The following is a 21114-nucleotide window of genomic DNA, read 5'->3' on the forward strand; positions in this document are numbered from 1 at the left end:
GTTGTGAAGAGGACATATGGGCATAAAAGGATATTGATTGGTTAAAGGTGTGGACAAAGTTGTAACAAATGGAGTATCATATGGGGAAATATGAAATTATCCATCTTAGTAGGAAGAATGGGGAAACAAAGCATATCATCTAATGGTGAGAAATTGTAAAACTTTGAAATGAAGAAGAATCTGGGTACTCTTGAGCATAAATCACAGAAGTTTGATATGTGGGTCCAACAAGTAATTAGGAAAGCTAATAGAATGCTGGCATTTATTGCAAGGAGAATTCAGTACAAAAGTAGAGATGTTTTGCTTCAGCCAAACAGGGCATTGTTGAAACTATATGTACAGTTTGGTCACCTTACTTAATGAAGGATGGAAATGTTGCTGGAAGCAGTTCAGAGACGTTTTACTTGACTGATACCTGGAATGTGAGGGTTGCTTGATGAGGAAAGGTTGGGCTTGTATCTGTTTGTATTTGAGTTTGGAAGAGTAAGACATGACTCATGAGGGAACTTAATGGGGCAGATGTGCAGAGATTGTTTCTTCTTGTGAAGAGTTCTAGAACTGGGGATCACGATTTAGAAAGAAGAGGTCACCCATTTGAGACAGGGCTAAGGAGCAATATTATCTCATAGAAGGGGGTGAGTAATCAGAATGCTCTTTGAAAAGATAGATGAAGCAGAGCCCTTAAATCTCTTGAAGACTGGCCTAGATAGATTTTTGAGAAGTAAGGGAGTCCATATTTATCATGGGAAGGCAGCTATACTGTGTCTAATTTTTCCTGCTATGTGCACAGGCCTTGAAGGTCAATGCTTAGCAGTGACTTCTGGAAGCAGACGTCAAAATGTCTGCAGGCTGAGCTGCATGTGTGGACCCTCCAAGTGACTGTCTGGGTCTACAGCTCATTGATAAACAGGAATGTGAAGTAATTCGATCTTATTGATTAACAGAACAGACTCCAGGGGCTAAGTAGCTTTCACTTACTCTTGATTTATATGTTTGTATGAGGAATATGTTTGAACATCATTGAATGGTATGCTTTGGGTAATTGTTACACATGTGACACTTATATGCTTTGTTTTGTCCTGATGTGCTATTTAACCTTAAGCCCATGGGCATCGCAATAACATTTAACCCATTTTACAATCGTTATAATAATGATTATCGAAAAATTAAAAGGGTGAGTTTTCCCAGCACTTAAATGATGCAGGTACTGGTGTGCTGGTCGGGAAAATGATGGCGAGATCAAAAAATTAAATTCTCAATATTACATAAAAGGAGTCCAGTTTTGAATATAAGGTTGAATGGAGATATGAGACTCTCATCATAAGCAAAGAGAGGCCCATTTGGATGGATATCTCATTATAAAATGCTCTTACCTTTGGGGGTGGCATGGTGGCTCAGTGGTTAGCACTGCTGCCTCACAGCGTCAGGAACCCGGTTTCGATTCCAGCCTCGGGCGACTGTGTGTGTGGAATTTGCACAGTCTCCCCATGTCTGTGTGGGTTTCCTCCGGGTGCTCCGGTTTCCTCCCACAGTCCAAAGATGTGCAGATTAGGTGAATTGGTCATGCTTAATTGCCCGTAGAGTTAGATACATTAGTCAGGGGTAAATATGGGGAATGGGTCTGGGTGGGTTACTCTTCAGAGGGTCAGTGTGGACTAGTTGGGCTGAAGGGCCTGGTTCTAATCAAATCTACCTCAATTACTATTGTGTTTACATTTGCTAGTGTCCCACATGGAAAGAAATTAGCCAACGATAATGTCCGACATGAAAGTCAGAGTGGGTACCTGACCGCTCCGGCTTGCCACTTGCTTCTTCAGGCATTCTTCTTCTTAGAGTCCCTACAGTGTGGAAGCAGACTATTCATTCCATCGAATTCACACCGACCCTCTAACCCCAACCCAAGCCCTACCTTATCCTTATAATCCTGCATTTCCTATGGCTAATCCAGCTAACCTGCAATCCCTGGACACTGGGCAATTTAGCATGGCCAATGCACCTAACCTGCACACCTTCAGACAGTGGGAGGAAGCCGAAGCACCCAGAGAAAACCCACGCAGACATGAAGGGGAGTGTACAAACATACACAGTCACCCAAGGCTGGAATCAAACCTTGGTCCCTGGTGCTGTGAGGCAGCAGTGCTAACCATTGAGTCACTCTGCCTCCCTCCAGAAGCCCTGAATATCTCAGGGCATGCTCCATGAGTAGTGACTGTCTACCGCGCCATCCACAGAGTTTAGCTTGGACACCTACCAGCATCATCACAATATTGCAGCCTGTCACAAAATCACTCAGAATATAGTGATCACTGTCCACTTCAGAGTTGAACTTTGGAATGCACCAAAACCTTTTGACGTGATACTCCTGCCAGGCCAATTTGTGCACAGAGACAGACACTCATCTTACTTTGGAGCAGGGTTTACCTGAAGGCTCATTATACACACACACACACACACACACATACACACACACACACACACTCTCTCTCTCTCTCTCTCTCTCTCTCTCTCTCTCTCTCTCTCAATGCCGCTCACTCTTCTCACTCTGTTTCTTATGAAGAGCTACTAATGGCTGGCAGTGATGAACCTGGTGTCCAGCTGGTCTTTAAACATGGTGCTGGTGGCAAAAATCCCTCAGGGTCCCAGGAATGATAAGCACTTCTGCAGATGGTGACTGCATGATTGTGTAAGCAGGGCACCATAATTGAATGATGCAAATGATATGAGGTGAGCATTGGAGAATTATGTGAGTTGGTTCATTGGGACCCACAGAGAGAAACCCTCCATGAAAATCTCCAAACTCAATACTTGGTCGAGAACATGTTGCCTGTGACGGTGGTGGAATTGGAGGTAAATGATTTCAAAAGGTGATTGGATGGCACTTAAGAGAAATGAAATTTCAGGCCTATGCCAATAGACCGAGATGATGAGAATGAGTCCATTGGCGTGTGGACTCGGTGGGCCAGGTGGCCTCCTTCTGTGTCGTCATGACTCTATGACATGGATTGTGGTGCACAGTAATCACCACTAGTGGTTCATCCCTTGCAAGAGTCAGACATATATGAGTTTAGCTTTGTGCTATCAGTTCCACTTCTGTTGATTTGGTGCACCTAGTTACACATTCACAGCTGTGCTGATAAAATTATCAATGAATCACTGACAGATTGAGGTATCCATGATGTGGAGGAGCCAATGTTGGACTGGAGTGGACAAAGTTAAAAATCACACAAGTCCAGGTTATAGTCCAACAGGTTTATTTGGAAGCACTAGCTTTCAGAGCGCTGCTCTTTCATGAGCTACCTGATGAAGGAACAGCACTCTAAAAGCCAGTGCTTCCAAATAAACCTGGTGTAATCTGGTGTTGTGTGATTTTTAACTTTAAGATTGAATTATGGCTTTTTAAAAGCATTCTTCATCAATATGAACAGAAATTTGAGCCTGTTGCTCTGTTTGAGTAAATGATGCTGATCTATATTTCAATTGCATTTCATTCCATGTTATTTAATATCCTTACCTAACAAAAATCTATCAACTAACTACTTGAACTTTCAATTGATTAAGCCTCCACAGCATTTTGGAGGAGAAACTTCTAGATTTTCATTTTGTGCGAAGACTGTTTTTCAATAATCATAACATATCCTATCTGTTAACACCTAAAATCCTAGACCATAATTCAGGTGCATTACTTCTGGAGGGGGGCTGCAAACTTTTTTTCTTGTTTAATAGATGTTGCTTTCAATGCAAGCAATCTCTGATTAAAGCTAAGCAATTCCATATCAACAAAATGATTAGTTGGGAAACTCAGGAATGAGAAATTAGTGCAGAAATAAAATGTTTAGCAACATAACCATAAACAGCTTAAGGTTGCAGGTCATCTGTTGAAGGTTCAAAGTGAGAAAGCTTCATTTTGTCACAATAACTATGGAACATTGTCATATTGTCAACCCACACTGTGTTCCCACTTAGCCTGATATCTGACATCTTTGAATGGCTTGAGTCACAGTATAGTCAGAGTTGAAACTGGACCAATCCCTTTAAGAGAAAGAGCTCAAATGAGAAGAGGGAGACTTACACTTCTGATCTTAATATTGTGAGAGGGAGCATTATTTATTGTAGGTATGTGCTTAGTGATCGAAGCATTTTACAAGAAGAACGTGAGTATCTATCTCACATAAAAACTGTCGATATTATATTTGAAATAGTGCATTAAAGATATGACTGAGCTGTAACAATCACCAAAATCACCTTACCTCTTACAGAGAGGTAAGCTCAGTGTTAGAGAAATTTCATGTATTTCATTTATTCATGGGATGCAAGCACTGGAAAGGCCACTATTTGAGGGCCCATACCAAATTTCACTTGATGGTAATGGTGATCACCTCTTGAACCGCTGTATTCCATCTGGAAAGGCAAGGACTGATTAGAGATAGTCAACATGGCTTTATTCGTGGGAAATCATGGCTCACAAAGTTGATTGAGTTTTTTGAAGAAGTAACAAAGAGGATTGATGAGGGCAGAATGGTGGACATGATCGATATGGACTTCATTAAGACATTCAACAAGGTTCCCCATGGGAGACAGGTTAGCAAGGTTAGATCACATGGAATAGAGGGAGAACTAGCCATTTGGATACAGAACTGTCTCAAAGCTATAAGGCAGAGGGTGATGGTGGAAGGTTGTTTTTCACACTGGAGGCCTGTGACCAGTGGAGTGCCACGAGGATCAATGCTGGGTCCTCTACTTTTTGTCATTTAAACAATGATTTGGATGTGAGCATAAGAGGTATAGTTAGTAAGTTTGCAGCTGACACCCAAATTGGAGGTGTAGTGGACAACGAAGACAATTATCTCAGATTACAACAGGATATTGATCAGATGGGCCAATGGGTTGAGAAGTGGCAGATGGAGTTTAATGTGAGGTGCTGCATTTTGGGAACGCAAACCTTAGCAGGACTTATACTCTTAATGGTAAGGTCCTAGGGAGTGTTGCTGAACAAAGACCTTGGAGTGCAGGTTCATAGCTCCTTGAAAGTGGAGTTGCAGGTAGATAGGATAGTGAAGAAGGCGTTTGGTATGCTTTCCTTTATTGGTTAGAGTATTGAATACAGGAGTTGGAAGGTTATTTTGCAGCTGTACAGGACATTGGTTAGGCCATTGTTAGAGTACTGTGTGCAATTCTGGTCTTCCTCTCGGAAAGATTTTGTGAAACCTGAAAGGGTTCAGAAAAGATTTACAAAGATGTTGCCAGGATTGGAGGATTTGAGCTATAGGGAGAGGTTGAATAGGCTAGCAATGTTTTTCCTGGAGCATCAGAGGCTGAGGGGTGACCTTATAGAGGTTTACAAAATCAGAAGAGGCATGGATAGGATAAATAGACAAAGTCTTTTCCCTGGGGTGGGGGGATCCAGAACTGAGAGTGCATAGGTTTATGGTGAGAGGGGAAAGATATAAAAGAGACCTATGAGGCAACTTTTTCACGCAGAGGTTGGTACGTGTATAGAATGAGCTGTTAGAGGAAGTGTTGGAAATCCAAAAATGTGCAGGTTAGGTGAATTGGCCATGCTAAATTGCCCGTAGTGTTAGCCGAAGGGGTAAACGGGAATGGGTCTGGGTGGGTTGCGCTTCGGAGGGTCGGTGTGGATTTGTTGGGCCGAAGGGCCTGTTTCCACACTGTAAGTAATCTAATCTAATCTAATCTAGTAGAATTGTAACATTTAAAAGTCATCTGGATGGGTATATGAATAGGAAGGGTTTGGAGGGATATGGGCAGGCAGAACTAGATTGGGTTGGGGCCGAATGGTCAGTTTCCATGCTGTACATCTTTATGACTCTATCTAGCATAGGTGTACCCACAGAACTGTCACAAAAAAGAGCTCCAGTTCTTTAACCCAGGAGCGGTGAAGGAGGAGTGGTATGTTTCCAGGTCAGGAACAGTGTGTGACTTATAGGAGGTAGTGCATCTGCTGCCCTCCTATTCCTAAGAAGGGTCACCAGTTTGGATAGCGCCATAAAAGAAGGCTTGGTATGTTGACGCATTGCATCCTGTAAATAGTATTGAAGTTCAAACCGAAACTTGATGGCCATCCATCTCTGAGGCATGATCACTTTCGCACTGGCTAGTTTCAAAATACATTTGTTATGTGGCCAAATGGCCTAACTTCATATTACCGATCATTGCATACAGCATTGCACAAAACAATTGCACTATCAAACCATTTTTTTTCAAGCAGCTCCTCCACTAACTTAGTTTTAATATTTTATGAGAGGGAAAAAAAAATCCCAGCAGCAGATTCCCTGAGGGAGCTGCTATTTTATTTTTTGATTTGAGTCTGAAGAATGGCTGTCTGCTCTGACTGAAGCCCGTATTGTACACAGCCGTGGAGCAGTAATTGAACACTGCCGGGCCCGCCCTCATTTGCATTTGCCTGCCTTTGAGTGACAGCTGTACACGAAATGCCACATCAGTTGCCAGTATGTTGTGAGTCCGCACTAACAATCCCATGGCTCGGGGGAGACCTGCCATATTGTGATTTGGCTATCAGGCATGAAGGAAATAATTTCAAGTGCCAGGAATATGAGGCTGAATAAATGTTTCAGTGCTTCTGTATGCTGGAGGTGACAGTTCTGATTTACTGTAAAGTAATGCCTTTTTATCTATGGGATTGGCTTTCCTCGTAGTATCCTAGACATTGGTAAATTAAAAATGAATATTAGAATGACTTTATGCCAAGACAAAATCACATGACTGCACTTGTATTCTTAAAACAATTGTCCTTTTTGTCATAAGTAGGCAAGAATTTCAAATGATCTAAATATACAGATAAATATAGCAGCATTTAATAACACATATTTCAGTCTCCTTAAACTCATGTAACTTGGTAGTCAAGTATTTCTAATGCCAGCGCATTAGGCTTTTAATCCAGTTATGGTGGGCTGGGGTATGGTGCACTAAGAAATAAGGATAATGTTTGGATAAATTTTAACTTGAAATGTCTAAAGTTTAAAATTTCCAGAGTTCAAAAATCCACGTTTACATTGTAATGCAAAATGAGCAGGAAAGCTACCCTGTTTATTGGCAGCACCGTTATATAAATACTGCCAACAATCAGATTAGCTCTTGACAAGATATACACTTTGGAAATACTACCTTTAGAAAGGGCTGCAATATTGACCTCTGCTTTGATTTGCAAATTTCAGTTATTACTGGTAAAACTAGAAGGTAACATGTTTAGATTATCATTATATATTGGAATGAGAACTTTAGGTAGATAATTAATTTAATTATAAAGGTTTTAAAGATAGCTTTTTTTATAAAATTTGTAATTATACCTCAACCATCAGTTTGCAATAAATAGTGTAATTATGGCTATACAGTGAGACATAAACCAAGCACAAGACCAGTAGGCAGAGGCGTGAGGAAACAAACATGAATCACTAAGAGATTTCATATAAAGTAATCTCTTACCGAGGAGTAGGTTGCTGGCAAAACATAGCAACGTATGCAGCACTGAATATAGAAATCCCTTAGGAACCTCACATCACGCATCCCACCAATCTGAGCAAGGATCCAGTTTTTAAAGGATGGATGAGGGGAAATTGAGGACATTTGGAGTTCACTAACAAGTGATAATCACAGTTCCCACCAAATCATAGTAGCCAGCCAAATCATAGAATCTCTACAGTGTGGAAGCAAGCCATTCAGCCCATCAGATTCACACCAACGTTCCGAAAAGCATCCTACCCAGACCAACTCTCCTACCCTATCCATGTAACTCTGCATTCCCCACGGCTAATCCACGTAGCCCGCACATCCCTGGACACTACAGACAATTTAGCATGGCCGATCCTTATGCATATTTGGATTATAGGAATAAACCGGAGCACTTGGAGGAAACCCTTGCAGACATGAGAAGAACGTGCAAACTCCACATAGACAGTTGCCTGAGGGTGGACTTGAACCCAGATCCCTTACACTGAGGCAGCAGTGCTAAACACTGAGCCACCATGTTGCCCCAAATGGACAATATGGTTAGCATCTGGGAGGAAATGCAATCAGCAAGTGATTGTGATAATGAAAAGAGGAAACTAAGAAGAGGGCTGGCAGGCTGCAATCAGGAGGGAGGAGAGAGGTTAGTAATTGGTAAATTAAGAGAACGAGGAGGCTGGCAATTTGGGCATGTGAAGGCTGAAGGCTTTTCTAAGATGTCGGAGAGAGAGTACTCCTGATCTACACTCAGTTTTGAAAATGGCGTCTTCAAAGATGAGAGAAATCAGCTGGGCAGTATGTTGTCAGCAAACTTTCTTCCAGCTCAGTTTGTTCTTCACAGCTTCCCTCCAACTGAGCCAGATAAGACAAAAACCTCTCCAGGCCAGTCACTGTTCAAAACAGCCCAGGTGGGACCTACAGCAAAGCAAGCAGTTATCACCAACCATGTGACTCACAGGAAGCTTTGCTTAGAAAACATTCTCCATTGTCCACAGTGAACTTTCAATGACCGCTTTGAAAGAAACTACTCAACGTGTTTCCACAAAACTTAAAATAAATGTTTTTTTCCACAATCTTCCAAAACTAAAATTCTCTGCGTAATATTGAATATAAAGCATTTTTTACCAAATGATTTTATAATTAAGGAATGAAGTATCTGGAAAACCTAATTTATATTTTTAAAACGTAATATGAATTGATAAAGCCAATCTTGAAAAAAAGTTGCGTGTTCAGAGAAACCTTAGAGGTATAAATTGTTGAAGATGGTAAGATAAATTGATAAAGCTGTTAAGAATATTTTGGCTATGTAAACATAAATATTGGCCATGATTTTTGGGGACTGTGCATTAAGTGTAGGGGCAGATGAATTCAGGAGCATTTAGATCTCACCAGATCAAGCATCAGTTAGCAGATGTGGAGGTGGGAAGGATTTTGGAATCAGGGTGGGACATAGGGTGACTGCTCCCAGAGAGAGGAGGGGATGGAGTTGTCAAGTCAGGCTTTTGTCCAATCAGGATCTTTATAACTGAAGACCCACCCAGTTTGAGCCAGGAAGTTACAGAGCATCTCTGGAGGCCCTGGCTGCGAAGATATGGAAGAACTGTACTGTCGAGCAGGTAAATATTTCTTCAGGGGGCTGTGAATTCATGATTACAGACAGAAGGCACTCTGGAAGGATGATTCCACTGCCTTCCATTTCTGCAGCCCAATTGTCTTTCTGCCATTTAGATTAGATCCTGGAATGACAGGTCTAGCATATGAGGAACGGCTGAGGATACTGGGATTGTATTCGTTGGAGTTTAGAAGATTAAGGGGAGATCTAATAGAGACGTACAAAATAATACATGGCTTTGAAAAGGTGGATGCTAGAAAATTGTTTCTGTTAGGCGAGGAGACTAGGACCCGTGGACACAGCCTTAGAATTAGAGGGGGTCATTTCAGAACGGAAATGCGGAGACATTTCTTCAGCCAGAGAGTGGTGGGCCTGTGGAATTCATTGCCACGGAGTGCAGTGGAAGCCGGGACGCTAAATGTCTTCAAGGCCGAGATTGATAGGTTCTTGTTGTCTAGAGGAATTAAGGGCTACGGGGAGAATGCTGGCAAGTGGAGCTGAAATGCGCATCAGCCATGATTGAATGGCGGAGTGGACTCGATGGGCCGAATGGCCTTACTTCCACTCCTATGTCTTATGGTCTTATGGTCTTATTCCCTACAGTGTGGAAACAGGCCCTTCAGCCCAACCAGTCCACACCGACCCTCCGAAGGGTAACCCACCCAGACCCACTTCCCCTCTGACTAATGCACCGAACACTATGGGGCAATTTAGCACGGCCAATTCACCTGACCTGCACATCTTTGGACTGTGGAAGGAAACCGGAGTATCTGGAGGAAACCCACACAGACACGGGGAGAATATGCAAACTCCACACAGACAGTTGCTCGAGGCTGGACTTGAACCTGGGACCCTGGTGCTGTGAGTCAGCGGTGCTAACCACTGAGCCACCGTGCCGCCTAAATTGTGGTGAGCAAAGGCTTCTCAAACCACGAAGCAAGCTATCCTAGATGGAAAGGAGCCAGTTTTCTTATCTGCCAGGTAATTGGACTCATAGAAAATCGAGTAGGCGAAAGTGAAGACTGCAGATGATGGAGAGCAGAGTTGAAAAATGTGGTGCTGGAAAAACACAGCAGGCCAGGCAGCATCCGAAGAGCAGGAGAATCTTCATTCCTGAAGAAGGGCTTGTGCCCATAACGTCGATTCTCCTGCTCCTCGGATGCTGTCTGGCCTGCTGTGTATTTCCAGCACCATATTTTTCAACTCATAGAAAATTGAGAGCTATACATATCCAAATATTTGCTAATCAGCCTGTCCAGCAATGTCATTACACACCTCAGCAGTTGGAATTTGAACTCAGGCCTCCTGGTCCAAAGTCAAGGGGACTACTACTACACCACAATAACCCCTCCTTGATGTGTCCATTAGTTGATGACCTAAGGGCAATATTCTGTGAGTAATATTCACAGGACTTAATAGCTGAGGTGGTGGGTCAGGAGTGAGTATCTCCCTCGGGCTAACCTGCTCAATTATACACTCTTCCCACCTCCTTCCACCCAGGGAAAGAAAAACAAATGTACATTAGGGCACAAAGAGAATATTGGAAATAATTATAAACCATGTTGGGCCTCAGAGTATTATGTCCAATTTGGGCTACTATACTTTAGGAAAAGGCAGGAACACAAGCTTTCAATAGTGCTGAGTGATGAGAGAAGCTGGCATTGCTCTTCCAACAATAGAGAAGGTAGAGTAAGATTTAATAGAGACGTTTGAGTTATTATGCATTTTGATAAAGCAGCTAGTGAGAATCTACTTCCAGAGCCATGAGGCTCAATAAACTGAGGATATACATTTAAAATAATTGCAAAATGTCCATGGGAGAAATTGAGAATTTTTTTTAACATGCCAAGTTGCCGGGATCTGAATGATCTTGAAGGAGCATAGTCAATAGTAATTTGAAAAAGGAATTGGATAATATAATTGGAAAGGGGAAAGTGTAGAGCTCTAGAGAAAGAGCAGTGGAGTGGATCTCGTTGGTTAACACTGAAGAGTTGGCTCCAGTACAGTAAGCTGAAATGGTCTCTTTTTGTGCTTTAAGTGTCCATGGCATTGTTGTTATGAAGTGCCCTCTCCCTTTCTATTTAAACTAAATTCAACATGGGATTCCAAACTTTAAAGTTCAGATTTAACTCTGCAGTTCCAATTATATAGAGCTAAAAATATAATTAAATACAAATTTCTCAAACCCTTTTATAATGTATGACATTGTTCAAAAATGTGCATGCATTTTAATACAACAACTGAGTGGTGAGTCCAGTCTAAATATTGTGTGTCCTTCTCAAACACCTCCACGTCATGTTGACATTGAGGCTAAATAGGACTGGTTGCACACAGCATTGTTGAACTCAAGGACGTTCTGACACTTCCTCCATACACAGCCCTCCCACTCATTACCTTTATAATTCTACATTGAAAGTTAAATGCACATTTTAGAGTAAGTTAGAACAGGTTTGCAAAATTATTTTGTCACAGGGTGACATGCTGCAACCGATGCTGAACATTTCTGCAATGACTGAGTACAGTGTGATTTGATGCTTTAGTACCATCATTGTATGTTGAAAACATCAATTTATGACCAGAGCTGAGTGATAGAACTCTCAAATCATGTACTAACAGTAACTTTTAGTGTAATGGGCATTCTCCTATCAAATTCAGTGGCAGCCAACTGAAAAATATTGTCTGTTGCTGTTTTAGTTTTGGCCTCAGATCCAGAAGCAACAAAAACAAATGTTGAAGCACCCATGCACATAATCTTTTACCAAATAAGCTATTATTTTGTCTCCTGTGCCAATGTGACAGCAAAATCGGCAAATGTAGATCTGGTAATTTGAGAAGAAGCATATGAAAGCTGTCTTACTGTTGTAAAAATCTATTGGTTCACTAATCTCCTTTAGGAAGGGACATCTGCAATCTCTGTATACTTTGGACTGCAGTTGATTCCAAACCCACACGTGTGGTCATTCTTAATGTTTTCAGGACAACCAGGAATCTGCATTAAAGACTACCTTGTTGGTGGGGATTTGTTGTTGTCCTGGCTATCCCTCGAGGTCAAAGATGATGGTCTTCATTCCATTGATCTTTTGATGGGCTCTCAGGTGGCTTATGAGTCCAATCTTGACTTTGATCGTGAGGATTAGTTGTTAGTTATAACAAGTTATGTCTTGAGCAGCACTCACACCTGGAGTAATTGAAGAATTTAGAATTCCCTCCCCAGCTCTATCAACAGTGATATCTAAAGGTAGATGCAATGGAGGGAAATCTCAGTGCATAAGAGCGAGGGATGGGAACGTTAGATGTTATTTACTCTGAGTCTGAATATCATCCAGTACTATTAGGATTTACAGCCTGGTAATTCTTGAATGCAGAGCAGCATTTTAAGATCCAATATAGTGGGAAGGAAATGATGTCCACCATTGAGGTCGGGATTTAAAAAAAGCATTCTCAGCCTATGCATGATGAAGACATTGCATTGCTAATCAACCCAGATTTTCCTAAAATCTTCAAGAATTAAGAATGAATCTTCAACACATTGCTACAAGTAACCAAGGAGAGAAATCAAAGGACATCAATTGTAGCACTCAAGTTTAACAATATCAACAATAGGAAATAAAAGAGCTTTAACCTGTATCATTTATTGTCCTATCCAAAAGCACATAATCTTCCACTGTCTCGTTGAAAATCTCACAACACCAGGTTATAGTCCAACATGTTATTGTAGCATATTGTGAACTTGAGGTTATCCAGTCTTTAAAGGAGCAGGTGGTTTTAGTCTTACAGGTATAAACCCATCAGCATTAGTAACCTGGAATGGGTACAAGGCCCTTTGCATTTTTTTATGAGACTTAAAGCTCGTTTGAGGCCTTTGCTGCAGTATTGGTTTCCATGGGGCAGCTGGTTTGTGTTCAGGAAAACCAGACCTACGTGCAGCATAACAGGAGGTTCTGACACAATCAGCAAGCCGAGCACAAATTATACTCAGAATTGTTTCTGCTCAAACATATTTGAATATCAACATGGAATTTTTAATGAACCAGAACAACTGAGCAATGTGTTTCATTGTAATTTTTTTTTGCATTAGGTCCGGATTTCCATTGGCCAGCCAGTTGTTATTCCAGTGTAAATTGGAGTTGTGCATGAGGACCCTGTAGCAGTCTCAGAAGGAATTGCCCAGGAAATAGAAGGGCACTGGACAAACTCTCGACATTTGGAACCCTTGGAAATATCCATTCAAATGGCGAATTAAAGGGTTTCAATGAAATTAAGTACTTGGTTACTTGGGAAAAGTTAAATGATTAAATAAATAATCTAACTCGTGAGCAACATACTCACTTCACATACCCTGGACCCTGACCTGACATACCCCCACCCCAATTTCTCCCTGGGAGCTGTCACCCTAGACCCCACTCCCAATTCCAAGACCCCTTCCTCCTCCATCTGCTTCTGCACTACCCCACCCAAATCCACCAGCAACTGAGCCCCCTTTCCTGCCACTCCAGACCTGATAACCCAACCTACCTCTATCCACTTTCCTTCCCCATCTGTGACCCGACACCCACCCTCCCCATTCTGCTGCCAGACCTATCCATACCCGGCACTGCCCCTGGCCAATCCAGAAGCTGCATCACTTACCGGGCCTTCTTGCATCTCTCTGTCCATGTGGCAGCCTCCTCCCTGGCAGCTACTTTCTTCCTCCTACCTACTTGACTCAGGATTCTGCACCCTTGGACAACTATCAGAATGAAAGTATGCTCTGCATTTTGGGAGGAGCCCTGATTGGAATGGCCTGTCAGAAATGTGAAGCGCTCTCTGTTTGAAAAAACAGGGGGCGGACGGTAATCCATAGGATTGCCAATCCTCTGGTAATCCAGCCCTGGAGCAGTTTTATCAATACTGTTGAAAATGGATTCATCATAAAGAAAGCATCTTTATGTATCCTTGTATCTAAAAGGATACTTGTAATATTTTGAACATCTTTGAAGGCCAACAAACAGGCACAATTAGTGGAATGTTGCAATGGGGACTAATGCATTTGACACTGCCAGCTTTGTGGATGAGGCTGGCTTCAAGGATGATGTTTTGCAAACCAGTGAAAGAGATAATGGAAAATTGACTTGATCTGAACATAACATCCTCTTGAAATTCTTTCTTGCTGGCTGGACTGCTTTTGGATGAATTGTGGTGAGGGAAAAAAAAGTCACTGTGACCTAGGGAAGCTCCAGGTCAGAGAAAGCAAGGCAGCCAATAAGATTAGACAAGTATTAACTATATTTACCCGAATGTAAAGGTTGGTGTCTCCCAAACCCGCATTAAAAACAGTGTCTGCTTCCAGCCAACACATTGTTGATTGCTCCTGCTTAATCCCTTGATAGGTGCCAGTACTCACCAGCTTCACTTCAGACTTTATCCACCAAGTCAACTGTTCTGCCAATGCATGCAACCAACAATAGTCACACAGTTGAGTAGCTGTAGGCTTCATCAAGAGCCTCCGTGTGAATAAAGCCAGCACCACTTAAAGGTAGTTTGTACTAAAATACGCCTGAAATGAAAAATGTACTTTGACTGGCACAGGTGCTGGAACAGTTTCTAAAATAAATTCTTAAGCAGGAAGAAGAATGCTACATGATTCAAGGTTCTGAGACTTTGAATTAGTGCTCTTCATGGCTGCGTTGGATGTGAAGAGGATGTGGGACAAAAGGCATTTGAAAAAGCAGTAGTACCAGTAGCTATAGTAATCAGTACCAGAATTTGGACTTCCTACACATAGACACAACGTGCAAGATGTTCAGCAGCCTTATTCAAGGGCTGAAGGTCATTCAACAAATCTTCAAAAGACATCGCCTCTGTCACTACTCATTTACAAATGATCTGTACCAATCAGGATTTATACCAAACATTCCTAGCTTCATCATTCTTAGAGGAGGTAATGGCCTAATGGTATTATCACTGGATTGTTAATCCAGAGATATAGATAATGTTCTTGGGACACGTTCAAATTCCTCCACTGCAGATTTGAATCAAATAATTTTTTAAAAATCTGGAATTAGGAGTCTAACAATGACTGTAAGATTATTGTTGATTGTTGGAAAAACCCCATCTGGGAAGGAAAAAACCATCCTTATCTGATCTGGCCTATGTGTGACTCCAGGCCCACAGCAATGTGGTTGACTGTCAACTGCCCCCTGGGCAATTAGGGAGGGGGACTAAATGCTGTCCTGGCCAGTGACACCCTCATTCTGTGAATGAATTAAAAAAAAAACACACTTAGCACTGCTACAAGCCTCATAACTACAAATTATAGGTTGTACAAACTGCCAGTTATTCACCAGTGACAGCCACATCACCCAGCCAATGTCACTCATATATTTTTATTTCTCTGAAAGAATAAGGTGACACATAATTAGAGACTGCACTGTCTAAAATTTGGAATCCAGCTGTGACCGCACATCCTTGCCTGCATGTGCTGGTCATTATTAGAGCAGCTAAAGTACGGCAGCCATTATCAACTGCAGGGCTGAGACCACTAAAGGTGATGGGCCCCCATATCTCACATCTCAATTCCCCCTCACTCCACAATCTCTTCCGATTTACAACCTAAAGGTTATGTAAGCATGCATCGCCTGCTTTCTCCAGCTCCTGCCTTTGCCACACTATCCATGTGCCTGTCTCCTGTCCTTACTGATCCTTGCTGAGTTTGATGATTCTCCCAGCTTGCTTTGACTCATTTTGCAGTCCACAGTAAAATATGATGACAACAACAGGATTCATCATGGCTAGAAAATCATACCACTGTGAAGATCAAGAAACAGACCTCCAATCATCAGCAGAAGAGAATTTTAAATTTATTTCATTATTTCAGAAACTCTCAAGTACGCCTCTAAGATCAGCTAGCAGCCAGCAAACCCACAAAGCTAAACTGCTATGAAGGAAACATCTCTAAACAGAACAGTCATCAGAGAAAACCCCAAAACACTGAGTCTCAAAAATGATTTTACGCCCAGAAATAGGGGAAGCAAGCTTTGAAAAATTATTGTGTGCAGTAAAGGTACATTAACAGCCATGGGGAGAAATTAAAGTCAATTCCAAACGAAGAGAGATTGGTTATTGGACACCCAGAACAGATTTGATCCCTTAAGTGAAGAGATAAAACAAGAATCATGTTTACTTGAAAAACTATAGTGAGGAACACCCATAAGTCCTCTAAAAGTGAGTTAACAAATTTTTTAATGAATTTAACAGCAGCTAGTTAATTCTTCAGGTACAGAATTGCAAAAAGAATATCAGTTGAAAGCAGAAAAACAATAAAAATCGTGTTTGCATTTCAAAGTATCAGACTATTAGTGACAGTGACTTTAGTGAGTTCTATTATTATTTTGATGTTTTAGATGACAAATTCAAGTCTTATATGGCAACTAAGAATTTTATTCAATTTTATTCATTGAAATACGAATAATATAATAAAGAAAAAAAGTAAATGTGTACATGTGGTGTCAAATTCTTATGAAAACAACTCTATTACAGAAAAAAAGATCAGCACCAAAGACTTCAAGTTGAAAAGCTGGTAAAGCACAGCAGGTCATGCAGCATCTGAGGAGCAGGAGAGTCAATGTCTCGGGTATAAGCCCTTCATCAGAAATGTGAGGGATGGGGGAAGGGGGCTGAGAGACAAATAGGAGGATGGGGGTGAGGATGTGGGCAAGGTAGCTGGCAAGGCGATAGGTAGGTGAAGGTGATAGGTCAGAGCAGAGGATGGAGCAGATAGGTGGGAAAGAAGATGGACCGGTAGAACTGTTGAAGGGTGGAATCTGGGATGAGGTAGGGGGAGGGGAGATAAGGAAACTGGTGAAGTTGATGTTGATGCCATGTGGTTGGAGGGTACCAAGGTTTAAGATGAGGCTTTCTTCCACCAGGCGTCAGGTGGCTTGGATATGGCGGAGGAGGAAGCCCTGGACTTGCATGTCCTTGGTGGAGTGGGAGGGGGAGTTGAAGTGGTCAGCCACAGGGTGGTGGGTTGTTTGGTGTGTCCCAGGGATGTTCCCTGAAATGGTCTGCGATTTGGCATCCTGTCTCCTCAGTGTAGAGGAGTCCACATCAAGAGCAACAGATACAGTAGATGAGGTGTCTGGATGTGCAGGTAAATCTCTGCCGGATGTGGAAAGATTCTTTGGGGCCTTGGACGGAGATAAGGGGAGGAGGTGTGTGCAGAGGCTTCACACCTCTCTCGGCGGCAAGGGAAGATGCCGGGTATTGAGGGTGAGTTGGTGGGGGGCGTGGACCTAATGAGGGAGTCACCGAGGGAGTAGTCTCTGTGGAATGCTGCCAGCGGTGCAGAAGGAAATATATCTCTGCAGGAGGAAATGGCAGAGGATAATACACTGTGTCTGAATATTGGTGATTGATTGGGGTGAAAGCTGAGGACTGGGTTGGGAGCAGGGAGGGGGAGGGGGGTGGCGTTCTATCCTTGTCGTGGCCAGAGGGTTGGGTTCAAGGGCCGGAGGTTTGGGAAGTGGAGGAGATGCGCTGGAAGGCATTGTGGTCCTTGATAGACTATATGGGATGTCCTAAAGTGGAATTCCTCCTCCTGGGAGCAGATATGGCAGAGGTTGAGGAATTGGGAGTTAGGGATGGCATTTTTACAGGGTGGGGGGCTGGGAGGTGGTGTAGACCAGGTAGCTTTGCGAGTTGGTGGTTTTGAAGTAGATGTTCATGTTGAGTTGGTTGACAGAGATGGAGACAGAGAGGTCCAGGAAGGGGAGGGAGGTGTCCGGGGTGAATTTGAGGTCAGGGTGGAAGGTATTCGAGAAATTGATGAACTGTTCAATCTCCTCGTGGGGGCACAAGGTGGCACAGATAGAGTCATCAATGTAGCAGAGGAAAAGGTGGGGGAATGGTGCCAGGGTAACTGTGGAAGATGGACTGTTTCACATACCCGATGAAGAGACAAGCTGGGACCCATTCAGGTGCCCATGGTGACCCCTTTTGTCTGAAGGAAGTGGGAGGATTTGAAGGAGAAGTTGTTGAGGGTGAGGACCAGTTCCAAAAGTAGAATGGATGTGTCGGTGGAGAGGTACTGGTTGGGGCTGCGGGAGAGGAGGAAACAAAGAGCTTGGAGGCCTTCGCCATACTGGATGGACATATGTAGGGACAGAATGTCCATGGTGAAGATCAGACATTGGAGGCCTGCCAAACCAGAATCAAGGAGAAGGTGGAAGACAATGGGTGGTGTGCCAAATGTATATAGGAAGTTCAAGGCAGCCATCTCTGTGCTTTCATAGAACAACCATCCAAAAACTAAACTGCTGAAACTAGCTAGCAAACTAAACAGCAGAAGAGATTTCAGATAATACATTTGCGTTTCTAGGCGCATTCAAATTTTCCAAATTGACCAGTGGTAGGATCTCTACCTCAGACAGCTGCTGCCTTGTGTTTTGCAATGTCTTTCTTTATTAAAAGTTGCTTAATTTTTGTCATCTTCAAACTGAATATTTCACACTCTATCATGACACTGAGTCTGAATTATATATTTTCTCCAGTATGGGAAAGTATAGATTGTAGAAGGAAATTTTATAGAAGTTAATAGATATTGTGTTCCCACTCACTGAGTTCCAGACATCTGCAGAAAGAATTGAATGTACCTCACTTTGGCAAACAATTAGGCTTTGGCTCCAATTAAGCTCCTCATCCCAGAGGAAGCTGGAACTGCAAAACAGGTGACAATACTACCATGTGAATAAATGACTGACTAATGTTAACATCCCAATCATAGTACGTTCTGTGTCCACTTCATGGAAACAGGTATAGCAGAGTGGTCAAGAACGAGAGTATGCCTGCCAAGATTATGTGAACCATGTCTGCAGAGCCTGGCACATCTGTATGTCAAGGACTATGTGAAATTATGATAGATGTCTGGTGATTCCATGCTCATTGCCAAGTGGCTTTCTTCTGGTGGACTACAAAATGACTCAATGCAAGCTGGGTAAATCATCTAATGCATGACTTGAAAATTTTCCAGAACAGTTACCACATTGCAACAAAAACAGAAATAGCTGGAGAAGCTCAGCAGGACTGGCAGCATCAGTGGAGAGAAAGCAGAGTTAATATTTTGCGTCCAGTGGCCCTTCTTCAGAACTCACTGGAGGCTCTGAAAATACTTGTCAAGTGGGAAGTTCATAACTTCACTGTCTAATAGCTCAACAAGTATGTCTAGTGAATGGTTGATCATTACACACTAAGTCTGCTCAAGTTTGACCAATATTAATTTTAGTGGTGGTGTTGGAGATGGATTGCCATTGGCTTCCTTGTGCTTCAGTCAGCCAGAGATTACACTAGAAATGTGCATTTCCAAACTTAGGCTGAGAACAGAATTGATTCAGCTGCAATATCCCCCTACTGATCTTTACTGTCAAGGTTCATCAATGAGTAGTTTGCCAGATGGTGTCCAGTATCCATTCAAAAGCTTCCTGGGGATAAGTGACTAACTGTATAAAGGATAAAAATCTTTAAGGCTTGGAAAGAAAATAAAGTAAGAAATAATTAGTTAGTATTCAGGTAATGTGTGCAATGATATCATGACATCACAGACGATGTCTCATTGCTTCAGTATAGTAGAAAGATTATTGACTCCACAGCAGCAAAGTTGTGAATATTATATAGTATTGGACTTTTGATTGGTGGCTGAGTGATTGCTGAGGAAACATCATCTTTAGTGCCTCATTTTCTGCAGTTCATGGATATTACAGTTATTATACTTAATGGGGTCCGCCAATCTGAATTGCAGTTGAAAGTAATTTTTTTTTAATGGTAGGAAAGCTGCCTGTATATTTAACAGACAGCTGCAGGATAATAACGAAAAAGAAGCTCAACATTACTTCCTTTCTGGTATTTTTGCTGCTGTTCTTACAGACTGAACAAAACCTGCACAGTAGCAAAAGCTTCTCTTCACTGGTCAGAGCATGGTTATGCAGCAGTAAATCAGCCACATACCAGTCGCCTGACTCTCAATTCATTAGTTTATGATAAAAATGCATTGGATTGTAGCAGGAAATGGAAAAATACACATTGCAATGACATCCAAACCTGTGGATAGCACATGATCTGGTGCATTTTGCAATATTCATAGCTGGAGGTGCCTGTTTCATATTGGCAGGTTCCCATTCTCAGCTAGATCACCTTGAACAGCATACAAGCTTTCTTGCTGATGGGAAAGGTAAAGCAGAAGAGGAAATTGAGATACAGATAACCTCTTGTGGAAGTCGTACAGAGATTTCAGGTTCATAGACTATATTCCTAACCTCCTTGACATAGGAATAGAGTATGTTAGGGCTTCGGGAGCACAGTGTAGGGAGATAGAAAAGAATTATCACTATTAGCATATTTCATCATTAAATAATAAATTCTTTTGTTTCAATTTTAATAAACGGAAAGTCACAGAGGCACTTCCCCAAAACTGTATTATATGTAGTGTGAGAGTTTACTGCCAACAAATCCCTCACATGTGACAGGTCCTTTTCGTCTATTATGACAATGTGTTTTAGAAAATGATAATAATCTATAGATTAGATATTGACCCTGTGACAAAGCAAACCAAACAGTTATCCTGACCCTTCTCCTCACAAGCCAATTGATTTGGCTGTTGTTTCTAAGATGCCAAAATCTAATGGCAGGATTTTATCAGAGGGTTGTGGATTCTTATATTGGGACGAAATAGACATCCTATCCTGTCCTGTGCCTACATTTGCTAGCTGCAGGTAGACTTCCAGGAGGCCACTGCTTAATTGGCTGCTCTATTAAGCATAGAGGGCAGGTTCTCAATGCTGGCAGCCCACACAGAGGTGACTTGACAGCCCCATCAGGAACAGTGGGTTTGGTGAGAGCCCATGTGGGATCCCTCAGCATGAGGGTTCTCTTGCTGAGTTGCACAGCAGCACCAAACTAAAAATAGAAATCAGGGAAACCAGGTGCTTTGAGATGAAGGGGAAACCCATCTGCTGGCCTTGCAATCCATCAAAGGAGAAATAGACCCT

At 42.2% G+C, this 21114-nt stretch overlaps 1 protein-coding gene across 3 annotated transcripts in view; it reads left to right on the forward strand.

Annotated features, from left to right (window-relative positions):
• tshz2 (teashirt zinc finger homeobox 2) overlaps positions 1 to 21114 on the forward strand; it is a 522918-nt gene that overhangs the window by 423908 nt on the left and 77896 nt on the right. The window contains exon 3 of one of the 3 annotated variants that reach the window (XM_072556506.1): positions 13173 to 16497. The exons of the other annotated variants lie outside the window; for them this stretch is intronic. The gene's annotated coding sequence lies outside the window, so the exon portion shown is untranslated. Of the gene's footprint in view, positions 1 to 13172; positions 16498 to 21114 lie in introns of those variants that run through there. 3 annotated transcript variants of the gene reach the window in all.

This window comes from Chiloscyllium punctatum, chromosome 37, assembly GCF_047496795.1.
Source record: "Chiloscyllium punctatum isolate Juve2018m chromosome 37, sChiPun1.3, whole genome shotgun sequence".
NCBI classification, from domain to species: Eukaryota; Metazoa; Chordata; class Chondrichthyes; order Orectolobiformes; family Hemiscylliidae; genus Chiloscyllium; species Chiloscyllium punctatum.